We start from the raw sequence: 14,281 nt of genomic DNA on the forward strand, positions 1-14,281 counted from the left end.
AATAATTAAAAGAGTGACTGGCATAAGGATCAACACATAAATAAATGGAATGAAACAGGAAACCCAGAATATGTCCACACATACCTTGTCATTTGATTTGTGACAAAGTTATGCAATGAGAAAACTAATTCCATCAAATGATGCTGGAGTAACTAAGTGTCAATATAGTTTTGAAAAAGGAACTTGAAAAAAAAAATTTAAAAAAAGAGAAAGGAACTTGATACCTACTTCGTGTAATACACAAAAATTAATTCAAGATGCATATATATCTAAAAAAAAAGCTAAACTTATAAATCTTTGGGAGTAAAGCATAGAATAATATCTTCATGACTTGGGGCTACTAAAAGTTTTCATAAACAAATAACAGAAAATATTAATACAATAGAAAAAAGTAACATAATAGACTTCATCAAAATTAACAATGTCTGTTTATCAAAAGATAAGAAATAAATAAATATGCGACTACAGGCTGGGAGAAGAAATATTTGCAAAATGTATCTAAAAAATGTCCAAATCTATGATATACAAGGAACTCTTATAACTGAATAGTAAAAAGCAAAATTCAATATGATTCTTTAAATGCAAAATATTTGAACAGGTGCCTTACAAAAGATGGTATATAAATAGCCAAAAACACATGAAAAAGTGCTTCAACTTTATCTTTAAACAGGCGATAAGTGAAATAATATTTACACAAAAATTGGATAGCATATAATTCCATTTATAAAATTTTTAGAATAGGATAAGTTAATTGATGGAGGAAAAATTCAGAATAGTGGTTGCCTTTGAGAAGGTGAGAGTGCAGATTGACTAGAAAAAGGAATAAGGGAATTTTCTGGCTAATGGGCTTTCGTTGCCAGGTTTGTGCATTTCCCAAAACTCACTGAAGACTCACTTAAGATTTCTGCATTTCATTGTAAGTAAATTACTTTTAAAAGAAAAATGTACAAAAATATAAAGCTCTAGTTAATACTGTAAATGCTGAAGCATGTAGAAAATGTATTGATGTCTATGGTTTACTTAGAAATGTTTCAAAATCTAAAGTATATATTATTAGATGAAAAACATTGATATGTGAATAAATATGTGACAAAGCAAATATAGTACAATGCCAATGGTAGAATCTAGATATTTTGTGTATAAATGGTAGCTGTACAATTCACCTTGACTATGTACTTGAAAACTTTATAATAAAAAAGTACATAACATATATAATATGTAATAAAAATTATTTTAAAATATCTAAAAATAATACATTGAAAATGATTATAACTGATAAAATAATCCAGAAGGTGGCTGAATAAAACATAAATATACAAAAAAAAGTTTTCTAGTAAATGTAATAGAAAACTCTGACTTAAATCATAATAATAACAAAGCTATAAGACTCAACTTATAATAGCAACAAAATCCATAAGACTCAATTAATACTAGTAACAAAAGATAAAATGTAATAGAAGCATATTTGATAAGAAATGTATGAAAATGATATGACAAAAATTATAATGCTTTCCTGAACTGGAAAATTTCTGACCTGACTGCAAGGAGACATCCCATACACCTGTGTGTAAAATGAATTCATATAAATATTATAGGATAGAAATTTTACTGACACTAATATAATTCAATGCAATCTCGATGAAAAAAATCTAATGGAACACGAAAAAGTGACTCTAAAATATAGTTAGAAGAGCAAAAGGATTGAAATAATAAAGCAAATTTGGAATAAGAAAGAAAAATCGAACGGAAAACACTTTGGCATGTTAAGATAAATTATAACATATCAGTAATTTAAAAAATGTTGATTTGCCAAATAAATTATTGAGACAAAATAGGGAGCCAAGAAAGAAATTTTTATAAATATGACAATATAATAGAAATTATTTTAAATTAGGAGGCATATAATTTAGTAAAAGTCTTGGCACAATTACGTATCTATTGAGACTATAATAGTGTTCAGCCCCTATAATGCATACTGAATTGATGAAGTTTCTGATAAACATAATGCATAATGATAAACTTGGAAGAATAAGGTAAAGTAGAACATTTTATATTATTTTGGTAGATTATATCTTCAAGAAAGCATAAAGATCATAAGCCATAAAAGATAAAATTGACAATATTGACTGTGCATAAAATAAAAATATCTTTAAATAAAAACATATCCTAAACAAAGATAAAAACAAAGGATAGAGGAAGGGAATTATCTGTGGCATAGATAATGTAAATAGGGTACAGATAGATGAGGCACAGGAGTAAAGCTATTTATAGTATATGTAGCCAGTTTGTTTGTTTGTTTGAGATGGAGTTTCGCTCTTGTTGCCCAGGCTGGAATGCAATGGTGTGATATTGGCTTACTGCAACCTCTGCCTCCCGGGTTCAAGTGATTCTCCTGCCTCAGCCTCCCGAGTGGCTGGGATTACAAGCACTCACCAGCAAGCCCAGCTAATTTTTATATTTTTAGTAGAGATGGGGTTTCACCACATTGGCCAGGCTGGTCTCAAACTCTTGACCTCAGATGATCCACCTGCCTTGGCCTTCCAAAGTGCTGGGATTACAAGCATGAGCCACTGCACCTGGCCATGTAGCCAGTTTTTACCCTTAATATTTCAGAGATTCTTTCAAATTAATAAGAAGACAAACAAACCAATAGAAAAAAAATAAGCAAAAGCTATGAATTAGTAATTCATAAAAGAAAAAATACAAATAAGGAATAAACAGGAAAAATGCAAATACTATTTTACAACAAATTAATACACATCATAAAAATACACATTGGAATGACAACAGAATGTTTTTAGTCTGTAAAAATGAAAAGAATATTTCAAATAGATTTTATAATGACTAATGTTAGGTAGAGAGTGAAGAAATAATATCTTTCATACACTGGTGGTAGAAGTAAACAGAAGCTCTGGAGGGAGATTTTGTAGATCTATCAAATTTTAAAGTATTCTTTTAATCATCAGCACCAGGTCTAGGCATACATCCTTACATATACAAGTAAATAAAGAGTAATGTGCAAGTGTGTTTATTGCAGTGTTTTTGATAATATCAAAAAATGGAGAAAACCTATATTTGCAACTATTAGAAATGGTTAAATCAATGGTATATTCAAAATATGAAATATTATGTACAAATTAAAAGTTTATATACTTATATGAAAAGAGATCCATTACTCATTGTTGATTAGAAAACAAATTACTTGTAAAACTGATATGGATCTGATTATTTACCTTTGTTTAAGAAACTGTATACTTTTAAACTATGTTGAAAATGGTCCAGAAATATAAAAGCTAAGGTCTTAATAGTAATTTCCTGTGGGGAAAATATTTATTTGAGAAGTTTAAAGAGAGGTAATACTTTCATGTTTTCATATATTTTTCTGTAGGCTTATACATTCCTCCGCTCTAACACACACACATTCTTTTTTTTTTTTATTTTTTTAATTATACTCTAAGTTCTAGGGTACATGTGCACAACATGCAGGTTTGTTACATATGTATACATGTGCCATGCTGTTGTGCTGCACCAATTAACTCGTCATTTACATTAGGTATATCTCCTAATGCTATCCCTCCCCACTCCCCCCACCCCACGACAGGCCCTGGTGTGTGATGTTCCTCTTTCTGTGTCCAAGTGTTCTCATTGTTCAATTCCCACCTATGAGTGAGAACATGCAGTGTTTGGTTTTTTGTCCTTGTGATAGTTTGCTGAGAACGATGGTTTCCAGCTTCATCCATGTCCCTACAAAGGACATGAACTCATCCTTTTTTATGGCTGCATAGTATTCCATGGTGTATATGTGCCACATTTTCTTAATCCGGTCTATCATTGATGGACATTTGGGTTGGTTCCAAGTCTTTGCTATTGTGAATAGTGAAGCAATAAACATACGTGTGCCATGTGTCTTTATAGCAGCATGATTTATAATCCTGTGGGTATGTACCCAGTAATGGGATGGCTGGGTCAAATGGTATTTCTAGTTCTATATACTTGAGGAATTGCCACACTGTCTTCCACAATGGTTGAACTAGTTTACAGTTCCACCAACAGTGTAAAAGCTAACACACACGCATTCTAAGAGACAGCATGCTATGTATTTCTTGAAAAACATTGTTTTAAAAAAGAAATTGCAATGAAAGAAAAAGGAAGCAATGAAATGTAGAGGGAGAAAGAAAGTAAAAAAAGGAGGAAAAGAAAGATGGATGGAGAGAAGGAAGACCACATTGCAGAGAGGAAGAGAGTTAATGGAAATTAGAAGTATTTAGAGAATGAAAGATAGGCTGTGGAGACAACTGAATAATGAGTTGTGAGGAGGGACAAATCTTCCCAGCCAGTAAGCTTAGATGCTGGAAAGGGGGTTCATGCTTTAGAGGGCCCAGATATCACAAATACACACATATGCAGTATGCTCAAGACCTCATGGGCATTCCCTCACTCAGGATCTAATATCCATTATTGGCCCTGCCAGCATGACACTAAACTTCCACTGTTGCAAGTAACACTGTTCAAGCCCCAGGGGGGGATGCTTTTCTATATTTATTTTCTACATCTTTGAACCAAATGGCAGTTGCATTTGAATCCTGATTTTTGTGGGTATACAGGTGATTTCATTACCAGGTAATAAGCATAGTACCCAATAGGTAGCTTTTCTATCCTTACCTCCTCCCACCCTCCACCCTCAAGTAGGCCCTGGTGTCTGTTGTTCCCTTCTTTGTGTCCATGTGTACTTAGTGTTTAGCTCCCAGTTGTAAGTGAGAACATGTGATATTTGGTTTTATGTCCTGCATTAGTTTGCTTAGGATAATGGCCTCCAGCTGCATCCATATTGCTAAAAAGTACATGATCTCATTCTTTTATATGACTGCATAGTATTCCATGGTGTATATGTACCACATTTTCTTTATCCAATCTACTACTGATAGGCATTTAGGCTGATTCCATGTCTCTGCTATTGTGAATAATGTTGCAATAAACATATGTGTTCATGTGTCTTTATGGTAAAATGATTTCTATTCCTTTGGACATATACCCAGTGTGGGATTGCTGGGTCAAATGGTAGTTCTAAGCTCCCTAAGAAATTACCAAACATATTTCCATAATGGCTGAGCTAATTTACATTCCCAACAGCAGTGTATAAGTGTTCCATTTTCTCCACAATGTCACCAGCATCTGTTGCTTTTTTGACTTTTTAATAATAGCCATTCTGGCTGGTGTGAGATAGTATCTTATGTGGTTTTCATTTGCATTTCTCTAATGGTGATGTTGAGCATTTTTTATATGATTTTTTGCTGTATGCATGTCTTCTTTTGAAAATCATCTGTTCATGTGTTTTGCCCACTTTTTAATGGGATTATTTGATTTTTTCTTGTAAATTTGTTTAAGTTCCATATAGATTCTGGATATTAGACCTTTGTCAAATGCATAGTTTGCAAATATTTTCTCCTATTCTGTAGGTTGTCTGCTTATTCTATTGATAGTTTCTTTTGCTGTGCAGAAGTGCTTTAATTATGTACCATTTATCAATTTTTGTTTTCTTACAATTGCTTTTGGCATCTTTGTTATGAAATCTTTGTGAGGGCCTATGTTCACAATGCTATTTCCAAGATTATTTTCCAGAGTTTTTATAGTTTTCAGTTTTGTGTTTAAGTCTTTAATTCGTCTAGAGCTAATTTTTGCATATTGTGTAAGGAATTCCAGTTTCAATCTTCTGCATATGGCTAGCCAGTTATCACCGCACCATTTAGTGAATGAGGAATCTTTCCCTCATTTCTTGTTTTTGTCAACTTTGTCGAAGTTCAGATGGTTGTAGGTGGGTGGCTTTATTTCTGGGTTCTCTATTCAGTTCCATTGGAATGTGTGTCTGTTTTTGTACCAGTAGCATGCTTTTTGGTTTCTATAGCCTTGTAGTACAGTTTGGAGTCAGGTAATGTGATGTCTCCAGCTATTTTCTTTTTGCCTAATATTGCTTTGCATATTCAGGCTCTTTTTTTGTTTTATATGAATTTTAAAATAGTTTTTTCCAATTCTGTGAAGAATGTCGTTGGTAGTTTGATAAGAATATCATTGAATCTGTAAATTGCTTTGGGCAATATAGTTATTTTAACAATATTGATTCTTCCAATCCATGAGCATGAAATGTTTTTCCATTTGTTTGTGTTATCTCTGATTTCTTGAGCAGTGTTTTGCTGTTCTCATTGCAGACATCTTTCACCTCCCTGGTTGGCTGTATTCCTAAATATTTTATTCCCTTCATAGCTGTTGTGAATGGGATTGTGTTCTTGATTTTGTTCTCAGCTTGGATGTTGTTGGTGTAGAAGAATGCTACTGATTTTTGTACATTAATTTTGTATCCTGAAACTTTTCTAAAGTTGTTTATCAGATTTAGCATCTATTGGGCAGAGATTAAGGGATTTTCTAGGTATAGAATCATATAATCTACAAACAGAAATAGTTTGACTTCCCCTCTTCCTATTTGGATGTCCTGTATTTCTTACTCTTGCCTGATTGCTCTGGTTAGGACATCCAGTACTATGTTGAATAGGAGTGGTAAGAATGAGCATTTTTATCTTGTTTTGGTTTTGAAGGGGAATTCTTCCAGCTTTTACCCATTCAGTATGATGTTGGCTGTGTTTTTGTCATAGATGGTGGCTCTTACTGTTTTGAGATATGTTCCTCGATGCCTAGTTTTGAGTGCTTTTTACATGAAGGGATGTTAAATTTTATCAAAAGCTTTTTTTCTGCTTCTATTGAGATGATCATGTTTTTTAAATTCTGTTTATGTGATGAATCACATTTATTGATTTGTATATGTTGAACCAACCTGGCATCCCAGGAATAAAGCCTACTTGATTGTGGTGGATTAGCTTTTTGATGTGCTGCTGGATTTGGTTTGCTAGCATTTTGTTGAGGAGTTTTGCATTGATGAAGAAACTTCAATCAATATCCTTCAATCAGAATCCTTGATTCTTCAAGGATATTGGCCTGAAGTTTTCTTTTTTTGTTGTGTCTCTGCCAGGTTTTGGTATTAGGATGATGCTGGCCTCATAGAATGAGTTGGGGAGGAGTCCCTCCTCCTCAATTGTTTTTGGAATAGTTTCAGTAGAAACAGTACCAGCTTTTCTTTATACATCTGGTAGAACTTGAGTGTGAACCCATCTAGTCCTGGACTTTTCTGGTTGGAAGGCCTTTTAATACTGATTCAATTTCAGAACTCATTATTGGTCTGTTCAGGGATTTATTTTTTTCCTGGTTTTACCTTGGGAGGGTGTATGTTTCCAGAAATTTATCTGCTTCTTCTAGGCTTTCTAGTTTGTATTCATAGAGGTGTTCGTAGTATCTCTGAAGGCTTCTTTTTGTATTTCTGTGAGGTCAGTGGTAATGTCCCCTTTATCATTTCTGATTTTGTTTATCTGGAAATTCTCTTTTTTCTTTATTGGTTTAACTAGTGGTCTATCAATCTTATTCTTTCAAATAACCAGTTGCTGAATTTGTTGATGTTTTGTACTTCTTTGCATCTCAATTTTATTCAGTTCAGCTCTGATTTTGGTAATTTCTTGTCTTCTGCTAGCTTTGGGTTGGTTTGCTCTTGTTTTTCTAGTTTCTCTAGTTGCGATGTTAAGTTGTTAATTTGATAGTTTTCCAACTTTTTGATGTGGGTGTTTATTGCCATAAACTTTCCTCTTAACTTGCTTTAGTGTGTACCGGAGATTCTGGTATGTTGTATATGTGTTCTCATTAGTTTCATAGAATTTCTTGATTCTGCCTTAATTTCATTATTTACCCCAAAGTCATTTAGGAACAGATTATTTAATTTCCATATAATTTTATGACTTTGTGTGATCTTCTTAGTATTAATATCTATTTTTATTGTGCTGTGGTCCAAGAATGTGGTTGGTGTTATTTCGTTTTTTTTTTTTCAATTTGCTGAGAATTGTTTTATGGCCCATTGTGCAGCCAATTTTACAGTATGTGCTAAGTGCAGATGAGAAGATTGTATATTGTGTTATTTTGGGGTGGAGAGTTATATGGATATCTGCTAAGTCCATTTGGTCAAGTGTGAGTTCTGCTCCCAGATATCTTTGTTAGTTTTCTGCCTTAATGATCTGTCTAATGCTCCCGGTGGAATGTTGAAGCCTTCCAATATTATTGTGTGGTTATACGAGTCTCTTCATAGGTCTTTAAGAACTTGTTTTATGTGCTCACTTCGGCAGCACATATACTAAAATTGGAACAATACAGAGAAGATTAGCATGGCCCCTGCGCAAGGATGACATGCAAATTCGTGAAGCGTTCCATATTTTTTTGAACTCAGCTCTGCACCAAGCGGACCTAATAGACATCTACAGAACTCTCCACCCCAAATCAACAGAATATACATTTTTTTCAGCACCACACCACACCTATTCCAAAATTGACCACATACTTGGAAGTAAAGCTCTCCTCAATAAATGTAAAAGAACACAAATTATAACAAACTATCTCTCAGATCACAGTGCAATCAAGCTAGAACTCAGGATTAAGAATCTCACTCAAAACCACTCAACTACATGGAAACTGAACAACCTGCTCCTGAATGACTACTGGGTACATAACGAAATGAAGGCAGAAATAAAGATGTTCTTTGAAACCAACAAGAACCAAGACACAACATACCAGAATCTCTGGGATGCATTCAAAGCAGTGTGTAGAGGGAAATTTATAGCACTAAATGCCCACAAGAGAAAGCAGGAAAGATCCAAAATTGACACCCTAACATCACAATTAAAAGAACTAGAAAAGCAAGAGCAAACACATTCAAAAGCTAGCAGAAGGCAAGAAATAACTAAAATCAGAGCAGAACTGAAGGAAATAGAGACACAAAAAACCCTTCAAAAAATTAATGAATCCAGGAGCTGGTATTTTGAAAGGATCAACAAAATTGATAGACCGCTAGCAAGATTAATAAAGAAAAAAAGAGAGAAGAATCAAATAGATGCAATAAAAAATGATAAAGGGGATATCACCACCGATCCCACAGAAATACAAACTACCATCAGAGAATACTACAAATACCTCTACGCAAATAAACTAGAAAATCTAGAAGAAATGGATAAATTCCTCAACACATACACCCTCCCAAGACTAAACCAGGAAGAAGTTGAATCTCTGATTAGACCAATAACAGGAGCTGAAATTCTGGCAATAATCAATAGCTTACCAACCAAAAAAAGTCCAGGACCAGACGGGTTCACAGCCGAATTCTACCAGAGGTACAAGGAGGAACTGGTACCATTCCTTCTGAAACTATTCCAATCAATAGAAAAAGAGGGAATCCTCCCTAACTCATTTTATGAGGCCAGCATCATCCTGATACCAAAGCCGGGCAGAGACACAACCAAAAAAGAGAATTTTAGACCAATATCCTTGATGAACATTGATGCAAAAATCCTCAATAAAATACTGGCAAACAGAATCCAGCAGCACATCAAAAAGCTTATCCACCATGATCAAGTGGGCTTCATCCCTGGGATGGAAGGCTGGTTCAATATACGCAAATCAATAAATGTAATCCAGCATATAAACAGAACCAAAGACAAAAACCACATGATTATCTCAATAGATGCAGAAAAGGCCTTTGACAAAATTCAACAACCCTTCATGCTAAAAACTCTCAATAAATTAGGTATTGATGGGACGTATCTCAAAATAATAAGAGCTATCTATGACAAACCCACAGCCAATATCATACTGAATGGGCAAAAACTGGAAGCATTCCCTTTGAAAACTGGCACAAGACAGGGATGCCCTCTCTCACCACTTCTATTCAACATAGTGTTGGAAGTTCTGGCCAGGGCACTTAGGCAGGAGAAGGAAATAAAGGGCATTCAATTAGGAAAAGAGGAACTCAAATTGTCCCTGTTTGCAGATGACATGATTGTATATCTAGAAAACCCCATTGTCTCAGCCCAAAATCTCCTCAAGCTGATAAGCAACTTCAGCAAAGTCTCAGGATACAAAATCAATGTACAAAAATCACAAGCATTCTTATACATCAATAACAGACAAACAGAGAGCCAAATCATGAATGAACTCCCATTCACAATTGCTTCAAAGAGAATAAAATACCTAGGAATCCAACTTACAAGGGATGTGAAGGACCTCTTCAAGGAGAACTACAAACCACTGCTCAAGGAAATAAAAGAGGATACAAACAAATGGAAGAACATTCCATGCTCATTCGTAGGAAGAATCAATATCGTGAAAATGGCCATCCTTCCCAAGGTAATTTACATATTCAATGCCATCCCCGTCAAGCTACCAATGACTTTCTTCACAGAATTGGAAAAAACTACTTTAAAGATCATATGGAACCAAAAAAGAGCCCGCATCGCCAAGTCAATCCTAAGCCAAAAGAACAAAGCTAGAGGCATCACACTACCTGACTTCAAACTATACTACAAGGCGACAGTAACCAAAACAGCATGGTACTGGTACCAAAACAGAGATATAGATCAATGGAACAGAACAGAGCCCTCAGAAATAATGCCACATATCTACAACTATCTGATCTTTGACAAACCTGACAAAAACAAGAAATGGGGAAAGGATTCCCTATTTAAAAAATGGTGCTGGGAAAACTGGCTAGCCATATGTAGAAAGCTGAAACTGGATCCCTTCCTTACATCTTATACAAAAATCAATTCAAGATGGATTAAAGACTTAAATGTTAGATCTAAAACCATAAAAACCCTAGAAGAAAACCTAGGCATTACCATTCAGGACATAGGCATGGGCAAGGACTTCATGTCTAAAACACCAAAAGCAATGGCAACAAAAGCCAAAATTGACAAATGGGATCTCATTAAACTCAAGAGCTTCTGCACAGCAAAACAAACTACCATCAGAGTGAACAGGCAACCTACAAAATGGGAGAAAATTTTCACAACCTACTCATCTGACAAAGGGCTAATATCCAGAATCTACAATGAACTCCAACAAATTTACAAGAAAAAAACAAACAACCCCATCAAAAAGTGGGTGAAGGACATGAACAGACATTTGTCAAAAGAAGACATTTATGCAGCCAAAAGACACATGAAAAAATGCTCACCATCACTGGCCATCAGAGAAATGCAAATCAAAGCCACAATGAGATACCATCTCACACCAGTTAGAATGGCAATCATTAAAAAGTCAGGAAACAACAGGTGCTGGAGAGGATGTGGAGAAATAGGAACACTTTTACACTGTTGGTGGGACTGTAAACTAGCTCAACCCTTGTGGAAGTCAGTGTGGTGATTCCTCAGGGATCTAGAACTAGAAATTCCATTTGACCCAGCCATCCCATTACTGGGTATATACCCAAAGGACTATAAATCATGCTGCTATAATCTGATTTTCAGATTCTTTAAAAAAAAATCATTAAGCATCTGGTTATAAAGATTATTCATGTTAAAACACCAAAAGCAATGGCAACAAAAGCCAAAATTGACAAATGGGATCTAATTAAACTAAAGAGCTTCTGCACAGCAAAAGAAACTACCATCAGAGTGAACAGGCAACCTACAAAATGGGAGAAAATTTTCGCAACCTACTCATCTGACAAAGGGCTAATATCCAGAATCTACAATGAACACCAACAAATTTACAAGAAAAAAACAAACAACCCCATCAAAAAGTGGGCGAAGGACATGAACAGACACTTCTCAAAAGAAGACATTTATGCAGCCAAAAAACACATGAAAAAATGCTCACCATCACTGGCCATCAGAGAAATGCAAATCAAAACCACAATGAGATACCATCTCACACCAGTTAGAATGGCAATCATTAAAAAGTCAGGAAACAACAGGTGCTGGAGAGGATGTGGAGAAATAGGAACACTTTGACACTGTTGGTGGGACTGTAAACTAGTTCAACCCTTGTGGAAGTCAGTGTGGCGATTCCTCAGGGATCTAGAACTAGAAATTCCATTTGACCCAGCCATCCCATTACTGGGTATATACCCAAAGGACTATAAATCATGCTGCTATAAAGACACATGCACACGTATGTTTATTGCGGCATTATTCACAATAGCAAAGACTTGGAACCAACCCAAATGTCCAACAATGATAGACTGGATTAAGAAAATATGGCACATGTACACCATGGAATACTATGCAGCCACAAAAAATGATGAGTTCATGTCCTTTGTAGGGACATGGATGAAATTGGAAATCATCATTCTCAGTAAACTATCGCAAGAACAAAAAACCAAACACCGCATATTCTCACTCATAGGTGGGAATTGAACAATGAGAACACATGGACACAGGAAGGGGAACATCACACTTCCGGGACTGTTGTGGGGTGGGGGGAGTGGGGAGGGATGGCATTGGGAGATATACCTAATGCTAGATGACGAGTTAGTGGGTGCAGCACACCAGCATGGCACATGTATACATATGTAACTTACCTGCACATTGCACACATGTACCATAAAACCTAAAGTATAATAATCATAAAAAAACAAACAAACAAACAAACAAACAAAAAAGAACTTGTTTTATAAATCTGGCTGCTCCTGTGTTGGGTGCATATATATTTAGGATAGTTAGGTCTTCTTGCTGAATCAAACCTTTTAGCATTATGTAATGTCCCTCTGTCTTTTTTGATCATTATTGCTTTAAAGTTTGTTTTGTCTGAAATTAGAATAGCAACCCCTGCTTTTTTCTTTTTTCCATTTGTTTGGTAGATTTTTTTCCATTCCTTTACTTTGAGACTATGGATGTCATTGCATGTGAGATGGGTTTGTTGAAGATAACATTCAGTTGGGTCTTGCTTCTTTATCCACTTGTAACCCTCTGCCTTTTAATCAAGGCATTTTGCCTATTTACATTCAAGGTTAATATTGATATTTGCAGATTTGATCCTGTCATCATGTTGTTAGCTGGTTATTATTCTGACTTGGTTGTGTAGTTGTTTCATAGTGTTGATGGTATATATAATTAAGTGTACTTTTGTGGTGGCTGGTTAACAGTCTTTCTTTTCCATATTTACTACCCTCTTAAGTACCTCTTGTAAGACAGGTCTGGTGATGACAAATGAAAAGATTAGTAATAGCTTATCTGAAAAGGATCTTGTTTCTCATTCACTTATGAAATTTAGTTTGGCTGGATATGAAATTCTTGGCTGGAATTTCTTTTCTTTAAATATGCTGAATATAGGCCCCCAATTTCTTCTGGCTTGCAGGGTTTCTACTGAAATGTCTGCCATTAGCCTGATGGGGTTACCTTTGTAGGTATCCTGCTGCTTCTCTTTAGCTGCCTTTAGCATTTTTTTTCATTTCTAACTTGGAGAATCTGATAACTATGTGTCTTAGGGAATGATTGTTTAGTATCTCTCAGGGGTTCTCTGCATTTCCTCAATTTGAATGTTGGCTCTCTAGTAAGATTGTTGAAATTTCCATGAATAATTTCCTTAAATATGTTTTCCAAATTGTTTGCTTCCTTTTTCTCCTTCTCTTTCAGGGACATCATTGAGTCATATACATGGTCTCTTTACGTAATCCTATATTTCTTGGAGGTTTTGTTTATTCTTTTTAATTATCTTTTCTTTATTTTTGTCTAAGCAATTTAATTCAGAGAAACAGTCTTTGAGCTCTGAGATTCTTTCCTCAGCTTGGTCGATTCTGCTGTTAATATTTGTGATTATATCATGAAATTCTTGAAGTATGTCTTTCAGCTCCATCACATCCATTTCTTTCTTAAAATGGTCATTTTGTCTTTCAGCTCCTGTATTTGTTTTACTGTATTCCTTAGATTCCTTGGGTTGGTTTTGACTTTCTCCATAATCTCAATTATCTTTATTCCTATCTATATTCTGAATTCTATGTCTGACATTTCAGCTATTTCTTCCTGGTTAAGAACCACTTATGTGAAACTAGTGCAGTTGTTTGGGAGCAAGAAGACATTCTGGCTTTTTGAGTTGCCAGAGTTCTTGCACTGGTTCTTTCTCATCAGTGTAGGCTGATGTTCTTTCCATCTTTGAAGTTGCCATCGTTTGGATGGTTTTTATCTTTATTTATTTATTTTTTGTTTTTATCTTCTTTGGTACCCTTTGGGGTTTCATTATGGTACATGGGGGGTTCAGTCAACTGGCTTCATTTCTGGAAGATTTTGGGGGACCAAGACTCAGATCGGCACTTCTAGGCTGCATGCTCTAACTCTAAGGGCCTGGTATCAGTCCCCTTGCTTTATTCTCTGTCCCCTTGAGGTTAGGAACCTGCTGCACTGGAGTGGCCTGGTCCAGTTCCTGG

At 35.2% G+C, this 14,281-nt stretch overlaps 1 non-coding gene across 1 annotated transcript; it reads left to right on the top strand.

Moving 5' to 3' along the window:
• Positions 1-8,197: 8,197 nt before the first annotated feature.
• On the top strand, positions 8,198-8,304 carry LOC112132237 (U6 spliceosomal RNA). Its single transcript, XR_002914032.2, has one exon. It is a non-coding gene; the product is annotated as a U6 spliceosomal RNA (small nuclear RNA).
• Positions 8,305-14,281: the final 5,977 nt, after the last annotated feature.

This window comes from Pongo abelii, chromosome 12 (assembly GCF_028885655.2).
Source record: "Pongo abelii isolate AG06213 chromosome 12, NHGRI_mPonAbe1-v2.0_pri, whole genome shotgun sequence".
NCBI classification, from domain to species: domain Eukaryota; kingdom Metazoa; phylum Chordata; class Mammalia; order Primates; family Hominidae; genus Pongo; species Pongo abelii.